Below are 10,759 nucleotides of genomic sequence, written 5' to 3'. Positions count from 1 at the left end.
TCACTAGTTTTGAGGCAATGGTACTAATGGTACTTAACCCCTGATGCTGCACCGGTGTGTGAGTCTGCACTGACTGGGGGCATTCGGGGGCTTTGATGCACGTATATGTACAAATATACTTATATAGGCTTTATTTCATCATGTCCAGTCCAGACCTACTGATAGTAAATTGGTCCCAGCATCTGACATCTTGTAGATCTAGTTAGTGTTGTTGCTCCAGCAGTTTAAAAACTTGTGGCCAGGTGGGAGGGGGGTTCAGGATTGGGAACTCATGTACACCCGTGGCAGATTCGTGACAATGTATGGCAAAACCAATACAGTATTGTCAAGTAAAATGAAATTAAAAAAAAAAAAAAAAGACAACTTGTGGCCAGATCCAGCCTGTAGCCTGTTTTTGTCCAACCCATGAGCTAAGATTGAGTCTTACATTTTTAAAATGCTGTGCAGTTTAAATAAAAAAGTATTCAGTAGAGACTCTCTGTGGCCTGCAAAGCCTACAGTGTTTACTAAATTGTCCTTTATAGTAAAGGTTTGCCAACCCCTGATCCTTTGTAATAATGCTCAAGCACATATATATCACAATACATAGTTCATTGTAATTATTTTCTGTTTTATTTCTCCTGTATGTCAGAGTCAGGACAAGATATTGATTTAAGCAATTTGTCAGCCGATAGGATATTTACTACTTTCTCTCAGAGCCATAAATGATGACATTATCCATGACCACTCCATCTCTTGGCTCAGGGTGACCTTCATTCTCAAGCTGGCCTTTCCCACCTGGGAGGGAGCAGTGCTAGCTTTGGGTGAAGGAGAAACACATATCTCCCCATTCCTCCTGCCTCCAGAGACGCAGGGACTTCTGTTCCCCTCTGATGATATTTGCTTGGAGGAACCAGGCATATGCAACTGAGGGGCTTTCTCTTTTGGGGGGATAATCTGTCTTCAGGATGCTGGTATTAATGGCTGGCCATGTGATAAGTTTACTAGGGTAGGGTCTTCTCTTGTGAGGCAGATAACTGCGATTTTTAAGGGTGAAGTTAGGGAGTCCATTTCTGACTTTTAGTCAAGCTTAATTCTTCAGTAATAAAATTGACATTATTTACATACACCGTTCGGACTCCTATGTCGGTCTCTCTAATTAGATGTGTATACAAAAGTGGAGAAGGAGTGGCGTTTAAACACCAGCTTCCTAACCGCAAGCATGACCACAATTCATGGTTTCATCTCATCATTTTAGCAAGCCGGAAAGAAAAGATTCCTTTGTATTGTGTTAGCAGAAGCCTCTTCCTGATCTTTGGGTTGGCCTGAGTCCTATCCTTGAACCATCCGGTTATAGATGGGCCACCCCACTGAGGTCACATACACAATGAGCAGAGAAAGATAGTGCTTCTCAAACTACAGTGTACAAATTAGCTGGGGATCTTTTGAAAAGATATTCTTTGAGAAGCGACCCAAGGGATTTTATTTCATTCTACTTTATTTTAGTTTTATTTATCTATGTATTTTTTGGGGCTGCCCTGGGTCTCCTTTGCTGTGCTTGGGCTCTCTCTGGTTGTGGAGAGTAGGGCTCCTCTCTGAGTGTGGTGCATAGTCTTCTTCTTGCGTTGGCTTCTCTAGCTGTGGAGCACAGGTTCTAAGCACACAGGCTTCAGCAGTTGTGGCGCAGGGGCTCACTGGTGGTGGCTCGCGGGCCCTAGAATGTGCAGACTTCAGTAGCTGTGGTGCACGGGCATAGTTGCTCTGAGGCATGTGGAATCTTCCCAGACTAGGGATCAAACCTGTGTCATCAGCATTACCTGAGAGTTTGTCACAAAGCAGGGAAACACAAGTTCGATCCCTCATCCAGGAAGTTTCCACCATCCTTTGGGTAACAAGGTTATAAGGAATATTTTAATGTGTTTACCATAGGGGTAATGCTGCTGCTGCTACTGCTAAGTCACTTCAGTCGTGTCTGACTCTCTGCGGCCCGATAGATGACAGCCCACCAGGCTCCTCTGTCCCTGGGACTCTCCAGGCAAGAACACTGGAGTGGGTTGCCATTTCCATCTCCAATGCATGAAAGTGGAAAGTGAAAGGGAAGTCGCTTAGTCGTGTCTGACTCTTAGCGACCCCATGGACCGCCGCCTACCAGGCTCCTCTATCCATGGAGTTTTCCAGGCAAGAGTACTGGAGTGGGTCGCCAGGCAGGGGAAAAAACCACAGATGTCATCATGCTTCATGTTGTCCACCTCTTCTGCTCTGTGAACATGAGTCTGAGATTTCCCATGAAACTCCTCAGCAGCTACAGTCCACCATGATCTGTTGCTCATTGATCTCTTTAATGTATAGTGTATGAAATTAATGCAATTATTTATGATGGTAAGACAATACAGGTGTGAAAAAACCCTTGAGGAGACATACATCCTTAAAAAACTGAAAGAAAGGAAGAAACATTGTTTGCTATATTGGAGGACTGTTCTGTCAAGTTTTTATTCTAGGTCCGTCTATTCCCCAGGTAGATTGGGGACTAAGTCTGTGGCCTGGCCCACAGAATAGATAACTTGCTTCACTGGAGAAAATTGGTTCTACATTACAAACCAATAATTTTTAAAAACAGTCATCCTGGAACAAAAAATACTCGGTTGAGCAAGTTTTTTCTGTTGCCTGGAATAGATAAGAAATCCATTTATCACTTGAGAATAGTGTACGCCAAGGTGGTAACAGTGGTTTATCTGAAGTTGGTATGGTTGTTGATGAGTTAGCTGGTGGTCTATAACAGACACTTCCTAAAAATTTAGTGACTTAAACCAACAACTGTTTATTTGATTCAGGAGTCTGCCATCTGGGGCAGGTTTGGCGAGGAGAGCTCATCTTTGTTCTACTTGGCATCCATTTGGAGGGTGGGATAGAAGGCGGGAATCACCTGGGGGAGTCACTCACCTGTCTGGTGGAGACTCAAACAGCTGGGGCTGGACAGTTGGAGCTTTGGGACACCTTCTGTTTAGTTTGTTTGTGTGATCTCATTGGTGTGGAGACTTCCTGCATGTCCATCTAGGACTCCCAAAGCCAACACTGAGAGAGACAGAAAGAGAAAGAAGGCAGGGAAGGGTGCAGAACCACGCTCCAGCCATATCACCTTTTATGACCTGTCCTTGGAAATTATGCAGCATCACTTGCGCTGAATTTTAATTGATCAGTGCAATTTTGAAACCCCACGTCATTTCACAGAGAGGAAACATGGATTCTCATGTGGAGTGTTCATATCACAGTGTGAAAAGAACTTGGAGGGTGATGTATATGTATGTGTGTGTGTAGCCATCTTGAGAATATAAAAACTACCACAGAGGCTGTGAGTAACAAAAATACATAGCTTTTTGATTTTTTCAAGAAGAGCATGTTTTAATAACCATAAAAATTACAGTGAAGCATCTTTGATAGAAAGAACTTTGTATAGGGTCTTAGAACTAAAAACTCGGCTAATGTATAGCGTATTTCTTGACCCTAATCTCCTAATCACTCTGATCACTGATTATGACTGAGTCAAGCCTGTTTAACATAGAAAAAGCCATTGGTAACCCTGGCTGGCAAAATCACAAACAAATTGATTTCTTTTCAATACTTCTTGATATTTCAGACCAGCAACAAGGGAAAACAGGAGGATTTTCTAAGTCAAATTAGAGAAATCCCCCTGAAATGCTCACCAGTCTTTCCTGTTCAGCGGAACTTTGTAATTGCAGAGACTGGGCTTGGAATCTGACAATATCGTAGCTGCAGGGCATGGCAGCAGGTGGAGTTCGGCATCTCATAAGCTCTCACTCCCCATCGCAGCTTGGTCACATAGTGAGGAGAGCAACAGAAACACTCAGAGAATGAAAACATCCATCAAAGGCTGACAGACCTCTGACATAGATTTCCTTTTTGTTACTAAAGGAGCTAGTTAGATGTGATGGAGCTGCTCATAAAAATTCTTCAGTGGTCCTGATGAAACAGCTTCGTATGCCCTGTCCTTGTTAAGTGAGCAGGAAAGAGGCATTGGATTTTCCCCTGGCTAACACTGAATCTAAGGCAACCAGACCAGTGACACTCAACTCAGTTGTCTTCTGAAATGGGTGAGACTTGGCAGTGAATTGTTTGAATGGTGGGTCTTTGCCATTGAGGGGCTCTCGCTTTGTCATCAGAGCCCAGGATCAGATGCTCTGGAGCCACTGGGACAGGATCTGCTTTTCCCCACATGAGTCTAATATGTAGCGTTTTTTCCTCATCAAAGATGATCCCTTGAGGTAAGAGATTTTTCTCTACGGCTCAGCAGAGGAGTGTGATCTTATTCCATGCTGGAGGAAAAAGTGGTTGCAGAGGAGTTAGTGAGTAAGATGCCTAGTTGCAGCGGGGTTATTCTAAGGCTGTGATCCACTCCTTACCTCACCTGCACTGACCACAGGACATCTGGGATGACAGGGCCTTCGTTTCGGTCACCTTGATTACTTCCTGTTCTCCCGTGTCCACTGCCAGAACCTTTGATTCTGGTGGCTCTCTTGCTTTCCTGACACTCAGGGGATTGGCTGCTTTCACCAGGTGGGAGGCTCGAGGCCTGTGGGCTCCTGTGCGCTGCACAGCCCCCTCCCAGGGCACAGACAGGGAGCAGGAGCTGTCCTTGGACTGGAGGTGGTGACTGTTCCCAGGACCCAGGGCCCCTGCCTTCTTCCGAGTCTGGGGGAGCTCTTCCTCCTCTTTCTCCTTCCTTTCCACGGCTGTCGCGTTTCTTGGCTCATCTAGCATTAAGGCTTTCATGGAGTTAGGCTTTCATAAAACACAGCGAAGGTGGCAGCATCGGGCGGCTTCCGCCTTCTCCCCTGCTGAAAATAAAAATCTCTGAGGCAGTCTAAAAGGGACTGTCTCTCTTCCAAGAGGGGAAAAGAGAGACAAAAACATACAAAGCAACTTCTCAAAAGCGCAACTCCTCTGTGTCACCAGTTCTGGCATGCTGTGCCAGTTCTCTGGATGGGAAGACCAAGGCCTGGGCGATGAAGGATTTGGACACAGTGACACTGTTAAAGGCTGGTCTTGGCCTGGATTCTGCCAACCAGAGCCCAGCGCGTCTGAGCAGCTCTGTGTCAGTCAGAACCCACTCTGCTCATCAAACAGGAGAAGCACTTATGAGCATTTGCCCTTGGCATGGCTACGACTTCTGTCCTCTTGACCGATCGGTGGCCCATCAGAACACCTCAGAATTCCAGCTTTCAAGCTGTCGTGGTTGTGTGATTCGGGACAATTCACCAGACCTCTCTTGTTGTTCAATTTCTGAAATCTAAAACACTTCCTCGATCAACTTAACAAGATGGTGAGGATGAGAGGGAAACACAGCAAGTCTTCAGGGCGTTGTCAGCACCCCATGAGTGGAGTGTAGCTGTCAGAACTGCTATTATCTGCCTTTACTTGTTTCGGACTTCAAGTGATCACGTGCATCACCAGTCTTGAAAATCTCCACAGAGTCGTGACATCACAGTGTGGGCATTAGAGGCATTTATTTGGTTATTATTATTTTTATGACCTGTGACTCTCTTGTCTAATCAGGATTTGACTCCCACACAGAAATACTTTGGGATGTCATCCTGTTGACAGAAGTCGCTGAACAATTAACCTGTGTCCTTGCTTTGCTGATGTGTGGCCCTGGGCCTCTCAGTGCACCATTGTTCCTTCCTGGTCTGTTGTGAAAGGGGTTGACTGTGCCCTAGGGCAACTCTGTCCTGGAGGAAGAAGTTCTCCTTTACTGAAAATAAAAGGCTCTTCTCACACGTGCTTTACTAATGCAGCCCCTTTCCTTGCTCAATACCTGAAGGTCTTCCATGCCAAGTAAAGCAAAATGCTGCTTTTGTAGGTCTTTGTTACAATCTGCATAATAAGCTCTTGTTTACGTAACGACTTCATCCCTGACCAGATTGAGTTGCCAGGGCTCAGGGCCCTTCTGCACTGTGTAGCAAGATATTTTGCATATCGTATTGAGTTGGTAAAAAAGTTTGTTCGGGTTTTTCTGTAATATTCTATGGAAACTCCCGAAGAACCTTTTTGGCCAATTTGCTGGAGAAAGCTTGTTTGAGTTAAATTTTACTCCTGAGTTGCCGTCACCAGACAGAATGGCTGATAGACTTGTTACGAGCTGTTGGTATTAATCTAGCAAGTTTGTTTTGCTGATAGATTGCTTGTTTAACTATAAAGGGTGAGTACAGAGACTCATCTTGCGCTGCGTATGATTGCACCAAATAGTATTCTGAAGTGGATGAAGTCATGGCGTTGGCAAGCCTGATTGTCTTACTGATGCAGCTGCCAAGATGCTTCTAGAATTATTTTGAAAATTGCCTTGAAAAAAAGCAGGCTAAGAATTTCAGGAGGTCATGAGACCAGAATTTATATATGTTGGGCATGAGGGGAATGTTTAAAGACACATGTTTCAGGACTTCCCTGGTGGTCCAGTGGCTAAGACTCCAAGCTCCCAAGGAGTCTGGAGGAGGAGGAGGCTGGATCTGAACCCTGGTCAGAGAACTAGATCCCACATGATGCAACTAAAGACATGGCATGTCTCAGTGAAGACTGAAGGTCCTGTGTGCCGCAGCTGAGACCTGGTGCAGCCAAATAAATACCAATTAAAAAACACATGTTTCTAGGCTTTACCATCAGAGATGCATATTCAATGGGTCTGAGGTGGGACCTAGGAAGCTACATACTGAACAACCCCATATGTTCACATGAAGATGGTCTTCAGAATACAGTTTGAGAAAAATTAATATTTTCTCCCAACTCCTTAATAGAAAACCGAATATCAGAGTAATTAGCAACATTAGGATTTCTGAAGTATTGGAATATTGCCTGACTCAGATTTTCAGAGGAGAGTGACAATTTTAGAATTTAACATGGCCAGAATACACATTTTCGAGGTGAAGTTCAAACGTGGAAGATTGATGTTCTGCAAAGACAGCTATCTGATTGATAGGTTAAAATAACCAGTTTGTTTTGCTTTCGATTTTGGAGGGGGTCGGGTATTGGAGAAAGTCTTGGTGTGGCTGTTGGAGTCTAACTCACAGACCATCAGCTGGGCCCGTGGAGCCACAGCCTCTTCCCTGGTGGCCTGTGCAGTCAAGGGCCTGGTACCAGCAGTGCTTCTTGGCCTGTCTCTGTTCACGTCCTGCAAGGCCTCTCTGTGTAGCTCAGCTTTCCCAGGATGGTGGTTTCAGTGTAACTGTACTTTTTCACAGTGGCTGACTTTTGAGGAGTAAGATCAGGACACCAGGAGGCTCCTGAAAGACTGCCTGTGTAACTGACGCAGTGTCCCTTCTGGTGTATTGTGCTGGTGAAGGCATTCCTGGGCCTGCCCAGGTTTAAGGAGTTAAAGGAATAGATTCCACGATCTGATAGGATGCTGTGAGGTCTCATTGTAAAAGACCCTGTGGGTTGGGGGATGTTGTTAAGGCCACACTTGGATAATACAGTCTGCCATGTGTGACTTGCCCAGGATTAGGCAAAGCAGAGTCCTGCTGGGTACATGCTGAGGGAGGGGGCTCTATTTATGTTAGTGGTAGAGTATTATAGTGCCTGCTTGATAATCTCCATGTTTACAGAATGTTTACTCTGTTACTTTGCGTGTGTTCTTGGCAGTTTTGAGAAATGCAAACTCCATCACACATACATGTTTGCATTGATTCTCTTTGTCCTGTGTACCTTCTTGAAGAGTGAGACTCCATGTAACACGTGCCTCCCACTTCCTGCATGGTGTCGGAATGTTCACATGTACTCATGGGTCACTTTTAAAAAAAAAATTATTTTATTGTATTTTTTTTTTGGCTGTGCTGCATAGTGCATAGGACCTTAGTTCTCTGACTAGGAGTCAGCCTGAGCCTCCTGCAGTGGAAGCACAGAGTTGTAACCACTGGGCCAGCAGAGAAGTTCCCAGGGGTCACTTTACAACTTACATATCCTCTGATTTTTTTTTTCTAGTTAAAAGAATTCATAACCTGATGTCTTTGCTCCTTAGTGGCATTTCCTCTTTTGCAATCATACTTTAAATCCAATTTCATTGCCCCATTAGATGTGGCTCTTCTATTTTGATTTCAGCTTTTTGACTCTTTTGCAATTGATGCTATCATATCAGTGACATTGACTAGTGGTTTTATTACACAACAGCGCAAAAGAATTGCCTTTCCTCCACTTCTATAAATGTCATACCCACATTTGAGCTGTGCCTGGATTTCACTGTAATGCCCTGAACTTGTTAGTTGTTCCACAAATAGCTCCTCTCTCTATTTATGTTAGTGCTTTATGCCAAACAACAATTTCACACTTAGAACTGTCCCTGTTGGTTTGTCTGTTTTAAATGTCATCTGCTCATACTTATAAATGTGCAATGAACTTACTTAAATTGGATTTTGTGGGTCCAAGACACCTCTAGTTTTCCTAATGACCAAATAACCAAAAAGCAGAACCGATTAAGAAGAAAAAAGAAATCTCAGGCATACACATCTCCAAGCAGTTGGGTTTGTTTAAAGCTGCTTTGTTTGGCAGGAATGGTTAATAAAAGAAACAGTTCCCCAAAGAACTGTTGTGGTTTTTAATTAAACTCCTTTCCCATAGGTTTGTAATATACCATTGGACAATATTTGGTCAGTTTCTCTGCCTCTCTTTCTTAGTCACAGGCTGGACTTTATTGGATCCCACGTCCTAAGGGAACATTAGGAGCAGAGAGAGGCAGACTACATCAGATGAAAAGTTAATTGTGTTTAAGCTGTGCTGGAAACCAGCCTCCTGTGCACGTTAGCCAAGAGCCAAGTTCAGCATGCAGGTGCCCTGGCTGTTCTGCCGGGTCCACGGCCAAGAATATCTGACACAAAGTTTAGCAGCACAGAGGCCAGTGATCGTGAAAAAGGCCAGTCCACAGCCTTACTTCTCAGCTGTCATGGGCTCTGGAACAAAGGACAATGCAGGTGATTCAGTCCACTGGTGGGGCTGGAAGTTGGGGTTTTCTTTTAGGAAGAAGTGCTGCTGGGCAGCAGTTTGTACCTTGAGTTAATTAAGACCCAGAACTGTCTCATGGAAAAGCTGTCATGAATTACCCTAAAAGATCGGGAAGCTAAGCACGGTTGAAATTTTTGAAGAGCTATTTCATCTGGCTTTCTTCCTGCCCTTGAGTTGAGAATCACTATATCAGAGTGGACACACACAGTGGGCTGCCCTGTGACCCTGCAGTGGCCCATGTTTTTAGAGGAAATGCCCCCTTTCCTTCTTGTCAGCACCTAAGGTGGGCCACTCCCATCTCCCCCAGTCTTGGCACATTCCTGGACACACATCATCACAAAGAGATATCAAGAGGTCTTCTGGGGTTAGAAGTTCTGTGAACATTCTTTCTTCATCTGGATGGTGTGGCCATACCCACACGATTTATGATTCTATAGCAATTCATATATTAGGGTATGAATCAGTTACTTACATTAGGGTATGAATTAAGATATGAAATTGCTAATAGTTGATCATTTTTCAACCTATGAAGTGGCAACTTTATAAGGTTAAACATTTTACGTGGAAATCATAAAATAATGTAGTGCAAATGCCTGAGATAGATTAGCAGTCATGACATGTATATAATCTAGGTGCAATGGTGAGTTCAGAAGCTATTCTATAATAGCTATTCTATTAAATAATGATCCTCTTTTCTTCTGCTCTAAGAGTGCACTGTAGGCCTCCATGGCCAGATGTGATTGGGTTTGATCCTCTGCTCTGCCATCCACCAGCTGGTTTGGCTGTGGGGAAAGTTCCAGGCCCCAGTCTTTTCATTTGAAAATAAGACTGATAGTAGCACCTACTTTCTAGGATTGTTAAGCAGATCACATAGATAATATAGGTAATCTTTGGAAGGTACAGGTTTGAACTGCAGTATGGGTTCACTGATATTCAGATTGCTCTTAGTAAATACACACCAGAGCATGACATGATCTGTGATTGGTTGAATTGCAGTTGGTTTAAACCATGGACATATGCACTGACTCTAAACTTAAACTTGCTCAGTGTCTCTAACCCTTGCCTTGTTCAAGGGTCAACTGTGCCTGTCTTGCCAGCTGCATCTCCTACCACACCCCTTACGAATTTCATGCCCTGGATGCTCTGGAGTAGAGCCATGTTTTCACTTGAGTCTTCTACTCTTCCCTTTTACAGCTGAGTCTCTCCGTGTGCTATTTTTCTACTTTCCAGAATATTCTTCTCCCCATGCCTTTGCTTACATGATTCTCCCTCTTGCCTGGGATCTCACCTCGCTTCTTGTTTCCTTAGCTGCCCTTGACATCTCTAGATGGGTCATGATTGTTGACTCAAGCTCTTAACGGAACCCTGTAACTTTCCTTTGTGATACTTAATCTGTGATATCAGATTAAGATATTTGAGAGTTTCATCCATCTGTCATCCTCAGTTGACTGTGAGTTTCCACATGGCAGGAAATGAGATGCTTTTGGTCACTGTTGCTCTCTGGGGGACCTGGGTCATAGTTGGGGTTCCAGAAACATTTATTGAGTGAAGGGACTTATAATCTAGCAGTTCTTCTAACTTAAGACTTTTTTATACTTCTTGTAAAATAATGACCTGGGAAACCCAAGTTCTTGAGCATAGTGTTTATGTGTTTTTCTAAAAATAACTGGTAAACCCATCAGCTTTTAAGAAGTCACTCTTGGCATTTTGCACAAAGTGACGGGTGGGCACTGAAGTACAAGGTTGAAGAGCAGAGTCCTTGTCAGAAGTCTAGGTTTAA

Source organism: Capra hircus, chromosome 22 (genome assembly GCF_001704415.2).
Source record: "Capra hircus breed San Clemente chromosome 22, ASM170441v1, whole genome shotgun sequence".
NCBI lineage: Eukaryota > Metazoa > Chordata > Mammalia > Artiodactyla > Bovidae > Capra > Capra hircus.
The sequence above is the reverse complement of the archived record's forward strand: the minus strand, read 5'-3'. Positions refer to the sequence as shown.